The 11,914-nt window shown below is 40.4% G+C and overlaps 1 pseudogene; it reads right to left on the minus strand.

The window, feature by feature from the left end:
• Positions 1–265: 265 nt before the first annotated feature.
• LOC110288455 (S-adenosylmethionine decarboxylase proenzyme 1 pseudogene) lies at positions 266–892 on the minus strand (annotated as a pseudogene).
• Between the last annotated feature and the right edge of the window lie 11,022 nt (positions 893–11,914).

The following is an 11,914-nucleotide window of genomic DNA, read 5'->3' on the forward strand; positions in this document are numbered from 1 at the left end:
TCTCCTCTACATGCACTTCAGTTCCACAGCAAGAGTGGCATAGAACATCTAAGCACAGAAGAGAGCATTCGTGCAAGATACCTAACTCCTTGATATAATAATGCATACACTTCAAAATGATTACACTATCATTACACCTAGGGCTTTCTGCAACTATGAGGTGGTGGTCATGGTCAGCATGGCCCTCAGGATCAGCATCTAGAAAGCAGCCACCACCTCTTGTGTGTCTTCTCTTTTTGCATTTTTTCTTCTTCATTTTTCCTAATCAACTCTGCTGTTGTTGCTGTTTCTTAGCAAAACTGGTAAAAATAAAAATTGTAATCATTGAACATAGCACTCTGGCAATCAAGACGTTTAAAGTCGTCAATCTTCTGGGGCAAAGAAAGCACTGTGCGACATTTAGAACTCTGATTAACAAGGTGGTCACAAATCTTCCTGGCTTGAAGACTTCCACAACTTTCCTGATCAGGTCGTCATAGGAGGTCTGACTTAGGTTTGTTTCAAAGCTAACATAAGAAAGTTCTGGTTCTGGAGTGATGTGAATAGTCCAATATGTTCCATCTGATTTCATTCCATTCATTGAGTAGCTACAAGGATTGAACAGTGTGGCATCAATGACAGAACCTGGCATCAGGTCATGAATTCTACTCTCACGAGTGACATCCTTTGCAGTAACACCATCTTTCATGTAGAACTGGTCCATAACTGTTGGGTCAAGCTCACTCATCAGAATTTCCAGGGTTTGATCTGGCTGACTGATTACTCGGGTCTCTGGGAAATCCAAAGTATACAAGTACCAGCAGTCAGAATTCATGGGTTCCATACAATATGCTGCTCCATTTGGGAAAATTGCATTAAGAAACTCAATTTCTTCCTGGAAATTCCGGTTATGAAACAAATGGATTTAACAGATAGCGACAGAACATTTCACCCTAAAACAAAAGAATACACCTTCTTCTCAGCACCTTATGGTACCTTCTCCAAAACTGACTATATAACTGGTTACAAAACAGACCTGAACAGATACAAGAAGATTGAAATAATACCATGAATCCTATCAGGTCACCTAAGATGGCCTAAGGCTGGTCTTCAATAACAGCAAAAGCTACAGAAAGCCCACATACACATGGAAACTGAACAGTTCTCTACTCAATGACAACTTGGTCAGGGAAGAAATAAAGAAAGAAATTGAAGACTTACTGGAATTTAATGAAAATATTGACACAAATTTATGGGACACAATGAAAGCGTGCTAAGAGGAAACTAAGTGCCCAGGTAAAGAAACTGGAGAGATCTTACACTAACAACTTAATAGCACACCTGAGAGCTCTAGAACAAAAAGAAGCAAACTCACCCAAGAGGAGTAGGCAGGAAATAGTCAAACTCAGGGCAGAAATCAAACAAATAGAAACAAACAAAGAAAACAATACAAAGAATCAACAAAATCAAAAGCTGATTCTTTGAGATAATAAACAAGATAGATAAATTCCTAGCCAAACTAACTAAAGGGCCCAGAGGCAGTATTCAAATTAACAACATCAGAAAAGAAAAGGGAGACATAACAAAAGAAACAAGAAATTCATAAAATCATCAGATCCTACTATAAAAGTCTATACTTGACAAAACTGGAAAATCTAGATGAAATGGATGGTTTTCTAGACAGATGCCACATACCAAAGTTAAATCAAGAGCAGGTAAACTATCTAAACAGGCCCATATCACACAAGGAAATAGAAGAAGTCATTAAAAACTTCCCAACCAATAAAAGTCCAGAGCCAGATGGGTTTAGTGCAGAATTCTACCAAACCTTCAAAGAAGACCTGGTACCAATTTTCATCAAACTATTCCATAAAACAGAAACAGAAGGAACACTACCTAAATCAATCTATGAAGCCACAATTACTTTGATATCTAAATGACACAAGGACCCAACCAAAAAAGAGAACTTCAGACGAATCTCACATATGAATATTGATGCAAAAATACTCAATAAAATTCTTGCAAGCCGAATCCAAGCACACATTAAAACCATCATCCACGATCAAGTAGGCTTCATCCCGGGGAAGCCAGTTTGGTTTAATATACGAAAATTTATTAACATAATTCACTATATAAACAAACTCAAAGAAACAAAATCACATTATCATCTCCTTAGATGCAGAAAGAGTATTTGACATAATACAACACCTCTTCATGTTAAAACTATTAGAGAGATTAGGAATTCAATGCCTATACCTAAGCATAGTAAAAGCAAATTACTGCAAACCAACAGCCAATATCAAATTAAATGGAGACATACTTGAAGCAATCACACTGAAATCTTGGACAAGACAGGGATGCCCACTCCCCCTATATCTTTTCAATAGATATAGTACTCGAAGTGTTAGTTAGAACTACAAGACAGCTCTTAAACTCTCACCTTTCTTACTCTCTCTCCCTCCTTCTCTCTCTCTCTTCCCCCCTCTCTTCATGTGACCATGGTTGGCCTCTCTCCCTCTTTCTACCTTCTTTCTTTCTCCCTGCAATTCTACAATAAAGCTCTAAAACCATAAAAAAAATAAAAAGAACAATAAGACAACTAAAAAAGATCAAGGGGATACAAATTGGTAAAGGAGAAAAAAGTTATCACTGTTTGCAGATGATGTGATAGTATATATAACCAGCCCCCAAAATTCTACCATAGAACTTCTCCAGCTGATAAACAACTTCAGCAAAGTGGCTGGATATAAAATTAACTCAATAAGTAGCCTTCCTTTATTACAAAGATTAAACAGACTGAGAAAGAAATTAGGGAAACAACTCCCTTCATAATAGTCACAAATAATATAAAATATCTTAGGGTAACTCTAACCAAACAAGTGAAAGACCTGTATGACAATAACATCAAGTCTCTCAAGAAAGAAATCAAAGATCTCAGAAAATGGAGAGATCTCCCATGCGCATGGATTGGCAGAATTAACATAGTAAGAATGGTCATCCTAGCAAAGGCATTCTATAGATTCAATGCAATCCACATCAAAATCCCAACACAATTCTTCAAAGACATGGAAAGAACAATTCTCAAATTCATCTGGAAAGGCACAAAAACCTTTTTGTAATAGCAAAACCAATTCTTAACAATAAAAGAACAGTTGCGGGAATCCCCACCCCTGACCTCAAGCTTTACTACAGAGCAATAGTAATAAAAACTGAATTGAAGACCCAGAAATAAAACCACACACTTACAGTCTGTCTTAGTCAGGGTTTCTATTCCTGCACAAACATCATGACCAAGAAGCAAGTTGGGGAGGAAAGGGTTTATTCATCTTACACTTCCACACTGCTGTTCATCACCAAGGAAGTTAGGACTAGAACTCAAGCAGGGCAGGAAGCAGGAGCTGATGCAGAAGTCATGGAAGGATGTTCTTTATTGGCTGGCTTCCCCTGGCTTGCTCAGCCTGCTGTCTTATAGAACCAAGACTACCAGCCCAGAGATAGCACCACCCACAAGGGGACCTCCCCACTTGATCACTAATTGAGAAAATGCCTTATGGATCTCATGGAGGCACTTCTCCAACTGAAGCTCCTTTCTCTGTGATAACTCCAGCTGTGTCAAGTTGCCACAAAACTAGCCAGTACACAGTCACTTGATCTTTGACAAAGATGCCGACTATATACAATGGAAAAAAGAAAGCATCTTCAGTAAATGGTACTGGTCTAACTGGCTGTCTATATGTAGAAGAATGAAAATAGACCCATATATGTCACCTTGTACAAAACTCAAGTCCAAGTGGATCAAGGACCTCAATATAAAACCAGATACACTGAATCTAATAGAAGAGAAAGTGGGAAAGAGCCTTGAACTCATTGGCATAGGGGGAAATTTCCTAAACAGAACTCCTATGGCTCATGCTCTAAGATCAAGAATTGATAAATGGGACCTCGTGAAACTGGAAAGCTTCTCTAAGGCAAAGGACATAGTCAATAAGACAAATTGGCAACATACAGATTGGGAAAAAATCTTCACTAACCCCACATCCGATAGAGAACTAATATCCAAAATATATAAAGAACTCAAGAAGTTAATCAGCAAAAAACAAACAACCCAATCAAAAAATGGGGTATAGAACTAAAGCGAGAATTCACAACCAAAGAATCTCAAGTGGCTGAGAAGCTCCTAAAGAAATGTTCAAAGTCCTTAGTGATCAGAGAAATGCAAATCAAAATGACCCTGAGATTCCACCTTACACCAATCAGAATGGCTAAGCTCAAAACCTCAGGTGACAACACATGTTGGAGAGGATGTGGAGAAAGAGAAACACTCCTTTATTGCTGGTGGGGTTGCAAACTGCTACAACCACTCTGGAAATCAATCTGAAGTTTCCTCAGAAAATTGGAAATAGATCTAGCTGAAGACCCAGTTATACCACTCTTGGGCATATACCCAAAAGATGCCCCACCATGCCACAGAGGCACGTGTTCCACTATATTCATAGTGACCTTATTTGTGATAGCCAGAAGCTGGAAACAACCTAGATGTCCCATGACAGAAGAATGGATACAGAATCTGTGGTTCATTTACACAATGGAATACAACTCAGCTATTAAGAACGAGGACATCCTGAGTTTTGCTGGCAAATGGATGAAACTAGAAAATATCATCCTGAGTGAGGCAACACAGACTCAAAAGGACATGCATGGTATGTAATCACTAATAAGTGGATATTAGAAAAAAAAATACAGAAACCCAAGATACAGTTCACAGAACTCACAAAGGTCTACAAGCTGAAATGCCCAAGTGAGGATGCCTCAATTCCGTTTGAGAGAGAGAGAAAAGAAAGCAATCACAAGTGGGGAGGGAGGGAGGGACCTGGAAGGGAAAGTGGATGGGAGGGGTGGCCTGGGGGGGCTGGGGAGGGGAACTTGATCTGGTAGTGGGTGAGGGAAAAGGACTGAAGCCCTGAGGGTCAACAGAAAGAATGGAAACAGGCAACCTCAGGAAACAGGAGGTTAGGGGGATCCTCCAGAATGCACCAGAGACCTGGGAGATAAGAGACTCTCAGGAAGCAAAGGGAGGGACCTTAGGTGAAATGCCTGACAGTAGGGATAGGGAAGTTATAGGGCCCACCTCCAGCAGGAAGACAGAGCATCAAGTGAGGGATGGTGTTACCATCCCACAGTCACATCTCTGACCCATAATTGTTCCTATCTGAAAGAATTACAGGGATGAAAATGGAGAGGAGCCTAAGGAAAAGAAGGTCCAGTGACAGGCCTAAGTGGGATCCAGCTCAAGGGGAGGTCCCAAGGCCTTACACTATTACTGAGGCTATGGAGTGCTCACTAAAAGAGACCTATCATGACTGCCCTCTGAAAGACTCAACAGGCAGCTGAAAGAGTCAGATGCAAATGTTTGCACCCAACTAATGGAAAGAAGCAGCTGACTCCTGTTGTTGAATTAGGGAAGGCTGAAAGAAGCTGAGGAGAAGGGTGATCCTGTAGGAAGACCAGCAGTCTCAATTAATCTGGACCCCAAGATCTCTCAAACTCTGGAAAACCAACAGGCAGTATACACCAGCTGATAGGAGGCCCCCAACATATATACAGTAGAGGACTTCAGGGTCTGTGTACATTCAGAGATGCACCTAACCATCAAGACACTGGATGCCCCAGGGAGTTTAGAAGTCAGGTTGGGTGGGTGTTGGGAGCATCTTCTTTGAAGGTCTGATAGAACTCTGCACTAAACCCATCTGGTCCTGGCCTTTTTTTGGTTGGGAGACTATTAATGAATGCTTCTATTTCTTTAGGGGGAATGGAACTGTTTAGTTCGTTAATCTGATCCTGATTTAACTTTGGTACCTGGTATCTGTCTAGGAAGTTGTCCATTTCATCCAGGTTTTTCAGTTTTGTTGAGTATAGCCTTTTGTAGTAGGATCTGATGATGTTTTGGATTTCCTCAGGTTCTGTTGTTATGTTTCCTTTTTCATTTCTGATTTTGTTAATTAGAATACTGTCCCTGTGCCCTCTAGTTAGTCTGGCTAAGGGCTTATCTATCTTGTTGATTTTCTCAAAGAACCAAAGAACTTGGTTGATTCTTTGAATAGTTCTTTTTGTTTCCACTTGGTCGATTTCAGCCCTAACTTTGATTATTTCCTGCTGTCTACTCCTCTTGGGTGAATTTGCTTACTTTCATTCTAGAACTTCTAGGTGTGCTGTCAAGCTGCTAGTGTATGCTCTCTCTAGTTTCTTTTTGGAGGCACACAGGGCTATGAGTTTTCCTCTTAGGATTGCTTTCATTGTGTCCCATAAGTTTGGGTATGTTGTGACTTCATTTTCATTAAACTCTAAAAAGTCTTTAATTTCTTTATTTCTTTCTTGACCAAGGAATCATTGAGTAGAGTGTTGTTCAGTTTCCATGTGAATGTTGGCTTTCTATTATTTATGCTGTTATTGAACATCAGCCTTAGTCCGTGGTGATCTGATAGGATGCATAGGATAATTTCAATATTTTTGTATCTGTGGAGGCCTGTTTTGTGACTGATTATATGGTCAATTTTGGAGGAGGAATCATGAGGTGCTGAGAAGAAGGTATATCCTTTTGTTTTAGGATAAAATATTCTTTAGATATCTGTTAAATCCATTTGTTTCATAACTTATGTTAGTGTCCACGTGTTTCTGTTTAGTTTCTGTTTCCAGGATCTGTCCATTGGTGAGAGTGGTATGTTGAAGTCTCCCACTATTATTGTGTTAGGTGTAATGTATGCTTTGAGTTTTACTAAAGTTTCTTTAATGAATGTGGCTGCCCTTGCATTTGGAGCATAGATATTCAGAATTGAGAGTTCCTCTTGGTAGATTTTACTTTGATGAGTATGAAGTGCCCCTCCTTTTTTTTTTTTTTTTGTAACTTTGGGTTGGAAGTCAATTTTATTTGATATTAGAATGGCTACTCCAGCTTGTTTCTTCAGACCATTTGCTTGGAAAATTGTTTTCCAGCCTTTTACTCTGAGATAGTGTCTTATTTTGTCCCTGACATGGGTTTCCTGTAAGCAACAAAATGTTGGGTCCTGTTTGTGTGGCCAGTCTGTTAGTCTATGTCTTTTTATTGGGGAATTGAGTCCATTGATGTTAAGAGAAATTAAAGAAAAGTAATTGTTGCTTCCTGTTATTTTTGTTGTTAAAGTTGGGATTCTGTTCTTGTGGCTTTCTTCTTTTAGGTTTGTTGAAGGATTACTTTCTTGCTTTTTCTCGGTGTAGTTTCCATCCTTGTGTTGGTGTTTTCTCTTTATTATCCTTTGAAGGGCTGGATTCGTGGAAAGATATTGTGTGAATTTGGTTTTGTTATGGAATTCTTTGGTTTCTCCATCTATGGTAATTGAGAGTTTTGCTGGGTATGTAGTCTGGGCTGGCATTTGTGTTCTCTTAGTGTCTGTATAACATCTGTCCAGGCTCTTCTGGCTTTCATAGTCTCTGGTGAGAAGTCTGGAGTAATTCTAATAGGTCTGCCTTTATATGTTATATCCAGAGTTGTCTCCCTTTGGGTTTTGTTTGTTTGTTTGTTTGTTTCTACTTCCTTTTTAGATCTTGCATGGTTTTGTTCAATTCCATCAGCTGTTTGGTTGTGTTTTCCTGTAATTCTTTAAGGTCTTCAATCTGTTTTCCTGTATTTCTTTAAGGGAGTTATTTATGTCCTTCTTAAAGTCCTCCATCATTGTCATCAGCAGTGACTTTATATCCATGTGTTGCTTTTCTTGTGTGATGGGGTATCCAGGACTTGCTATGGTGGGAGAGTTTGGTTCTGATGATGCCAAGTAATCTTGGTTTCTCTTGCTTCTGTTCTTACACTTGCCTCCTGCCATCTGATTATCTCACATGTTCCCTGCCCTTGCTATATCTGATTGGAGTCTGTCCTTCTTGTAATCCTAGTTCTGTCAGAACTCCTCAGAGTCCAGCTTTCTCTGTGGTCCTATGTGAATGCCCGACTTGCCAGCAAGAAAGACGCCACAACAGGATCCTTCTGCACATGTTTATTGGGAGAGCTTGATTGCAGAGGCGAAAAGACCCCGAGCCCAGAACTGGAGCTGCTTATATAGGCCTAGGAGAGGCGTGTCTACACCTGATTGGTTATGCTTTCAGTAACTCATTTACATGTCCACACCCAATTGGTTTATGCATTCAGTACCTCATTTACATGTCTCATTTACATGACTCCACCCGATTTGCTATGCATTCAGTACCTCATTTACATACCTCAGGCCAGGCAGTGACTCGGCAAAAAACTCTACTGCACATGCACACATTGGTTGTTTACCCAAACTTATGGGTGGTGGCCAGTGGTAGCTCATGCCACCTTGTAATGGCGTATGTGGCTTCCCACGTCTCCCCCTTTTTGTTTTAATAAAATGATGCTGGACTAGGCCTGTGCAATTATGTCCATCTGCCGCGGCTCCTGTTTTAGGTCGTTCCTCTAGTGTCACAGCCTTACCCATCATAGGGTAACCCTATCGCCACCAGGCCCCGTGTCTTAGGTTGGTCTGTGCACGAGGAAAGTTACCCATCCTTGGATACCTCAGCGCTGTGTGACAGTAACTGCTAGATGACCTAGGGCGAACTCTACAAAAGAAGTCAGCCAAGTTTTAAGGGAATGAATTAGTGGGGAAATCATGATCACCCTATCACGTGCAATGAGGAAACCTCAGCAATGTGCAAGGGCTGATCAATGATCGTTGAGTCTCTCTCATCCCAGTGCAATGGATCCATAGATCTGTGGGGTGCAAGAGCAGAGAACTCAGATGCTGACTAATCCTTGAGCATAGATAACCAAACCTCTATGGGGAGGCGCCATTTTCAATGGCTAAAAGTGCCTGAGTTATAATCACCTTGTCACGTTTTTGTTGGGATCTGAATTTGCAAACCAACCAAAGCATGAACACCAGTCCACAGCATATGGCAGCACCAAACAAAATCACTCCCACCCATTCCTTAAAGGAAGAAAATGCAGAGGTAAGCCAAGAGGTAAAGTCTCCAAGGGTCACTGGTTCCACTCTGGAACCATGAAGGTTCAGGATCTGTATCTGCAGCTTCGTCTGCAACCTTTCCAGCTCCTGCGACCCGTTCCCCTTCAGATAATTCGATAAGTCTGTACTTTTAATAAAAGAATTATTAATATACCTAATGGGAGTAATGCACAGATGCGGAGTTGATGCCACACAACTCATCATCCATCATCTGTTCCATGTTATGTTGTAAAACATCCACTCTTTGATTCACTAACATTCACCCTGAGGCAATATGAGAATCCACCCTTTGCAGGGTAAACAATGCCTCAGATGTTTTTTCTGCTATCTGACTTATGGTGTCAGCAGTATTAACTTGATTGGCCATAGCAATTCCTGTGGTAACTGCTGATGCTGTGGACACCACAATGGCTGTAACAATGGCAGCTGTAATTCCAAAACCTCTCTTTTGTGGAACAAGACTCATTATTGGGAACTTCTCTGGATCTGCCTCAACGGGCACAGGGACAAAGGTTGGTAGATGTACCACTAATGCTAAGAATTTGGTTCCATTCCAGCATTGCGTCAAAAGACAAGTGACATTTGTACAATCTAACCATTCTGTATTATTTTGAAATTCAGCCAATATAAAGAAAAATGGAGGATTAACACAAACTTCTACTTGAGAAGTAGTCATATTTCTGATAACTCTATTATCTAAATGAGCAGAGGTATTGGAAAGTGTGGCAGAAACATTCAATATCTCATGAAAGGTTCCAGTCAGCAATGCAAAGGCTGACAAACTGGTACTAGCACCTGCCTCATTGCTTAAAATCCATTGGTAATATGGCCAAATATTTTCTTTTCCTATAGCATCTCCTTTATCATTCATTACGGCAAAATCTAATGGAGGTGACAAAACAAAACCCTTTGCTATTTCTTTCCGAGGAAAAATTTTTGATTGACAAGGTATAGGAAATGCGAGGTCCGGATGACACCAAGGCATGCTGCGTATAACAGTAGCATTGCCAACAGGCCATCTCGATCTTTTGGGAATAGTCACATTTCCCTTTATCATAATAGTGGTGATGTTTATAGGTGAAGTTACATTATTTCCAACATCACCTGAGCCTGATTGCGCTCCTTGAACAACTTGCGTTAAAGCATTAAATAACACTCCAGAGCTCACTTTATTTTGGCTAATGGGATCTGCCCAATTAGAGATAATCTTTTTCTTTAAAAACATACAGGGTGTAAAAGGTTTATCCACATTATGCACAAAGCATAGTGTATAATTTAAATGAAAACTCATACTATTATACACCCGTGGCTCTTGAGGAGTTTGTCGTGCACAAGGCGCATCCAAAAACCATTCAGTTACAAAAAACAAAGGCAAGGTAGAGGAATTAGAATGTACCGGTAAGGGTACTGGCCATGATCTTACTATGGCCCACAAAGGTATACTTATCCCTGTCTCAATCATCAGGAGTAAGAATAACAGGATCATCTTGGGATTCATCTCGATTTTTCACAGTCCTTGTCAGTCGCTTCAGAACCCAAAGTGGATTATCTTCACCCTGTGGAAAAACACAAATAGCTCCCTTGGATCTGATTAATATGGGATCTGGGCCATACCATTTATTATCAAGGACATTTTTCCATTTGACCATTTCATTGGGCGGTTGAGGCCATTGTCCGTGCCTTTTGGCTGGTGATCTTCCAGCATCATCCAATTTTAAGAAATTAAGAGTCAATATTGTAAGGGATAGAGCCATCTTTGGCGTCATAGCCTCTATTCCCCATTTTTGTTTTTGCAAATATTGTTTCAAAGTACGATGGGCTCTTTCAATGATGCCTTAGCCCTGTGGATTATAGGCCAACCCAGTAATATGTTTCACGTGCATTTGTTTGCAAAATTGACTAAATTTAGAAAAAGTATATGCAGGACCATTATCTGTCTTTAGCAGCAGGGGCTTGCCCCATGCAGCCCAAGCCTCTAAGCAGTGGGATATGACATGAACTGCCTTTTCCCCTGTCAAGGGAGAGGCATGTAGGACACCAGAACTGGTATCGATGGACACATATACATATTGTACCAAAAGCTGGGATATGCGTGACGTCCATCTGCCAAACATCTACAGGTCGCAATCCGTGAGGATTGACACCCACTGAAGTTGCATTAATAAATTCTACACATTTACCACACTGTAGGACAATATCTCGAGCTTCTGTTCATGTGAGTTTAAACTTCTGTCACAATGTAGAAGCTTGCCTGCAGAGAGTACTCTGACCACTGAAACTAAGGATAGAGCTAGTCTCCCAGGTCTGCTGATAGAGGCTAACATAATCACATGAGGAACAAGCTCTAACCAGAGAAAACTATAACAACTAGCTCCAGAGATTACCAGATGGTGAAAGGCAAACGTAAGAATCCTACTAACAGAAATCAAGACCACTCACCATCATAAGAACGCAGCACTCCCACTCCACCTAGTCCTGGGCACCCCAACACAACCGAAAAGCTAGACCCGGATTTAAAAGCATATCTCATGATGATGGTAGAGGACATCAAGAAGGACTTTAATAACTCACTTAAATAAATACAGGAGAACACTGCTAAAGAGTTACAAGTCCTTAAAGAAAAACAGGAAAACACAACCAAATAGAAGTCCTTAAAGAAAAACAGGAAAACACATCCAAACAGGTGATGGAAATGAACAAAACCATACTAGACCTAAAAAGGGAAGTAGACACAATAAAGAAAACCCAAAATGAGGCAACGCTGGAGATAGAAACCCTAGGAAAGAAATCTGGAACCATAGATGCGAGCATCAGCAATGGAATACAAGAGATGGAAGAGAGAATTTCAGGTGCAGAAGATTCCATAGAGAACATTGGCACAACAATCAAAGAAAATGCAAAAGGATCCTAACTCAAAACATCCA

This window comes from Mus caroli, unplaced genomic scaffold, assembly GCF_978045245.1.
Source record: "Mus caroli unplaced genomic scaffold, Mus_caroli_1 scaffold_18, whole genome shotgun sequence".
NCBI classification, from domain to species: Eukaryota; Metazoa; Chordata; class Mammalia; order Rodentia; family Muridae; genus Mus; species Mus caroli.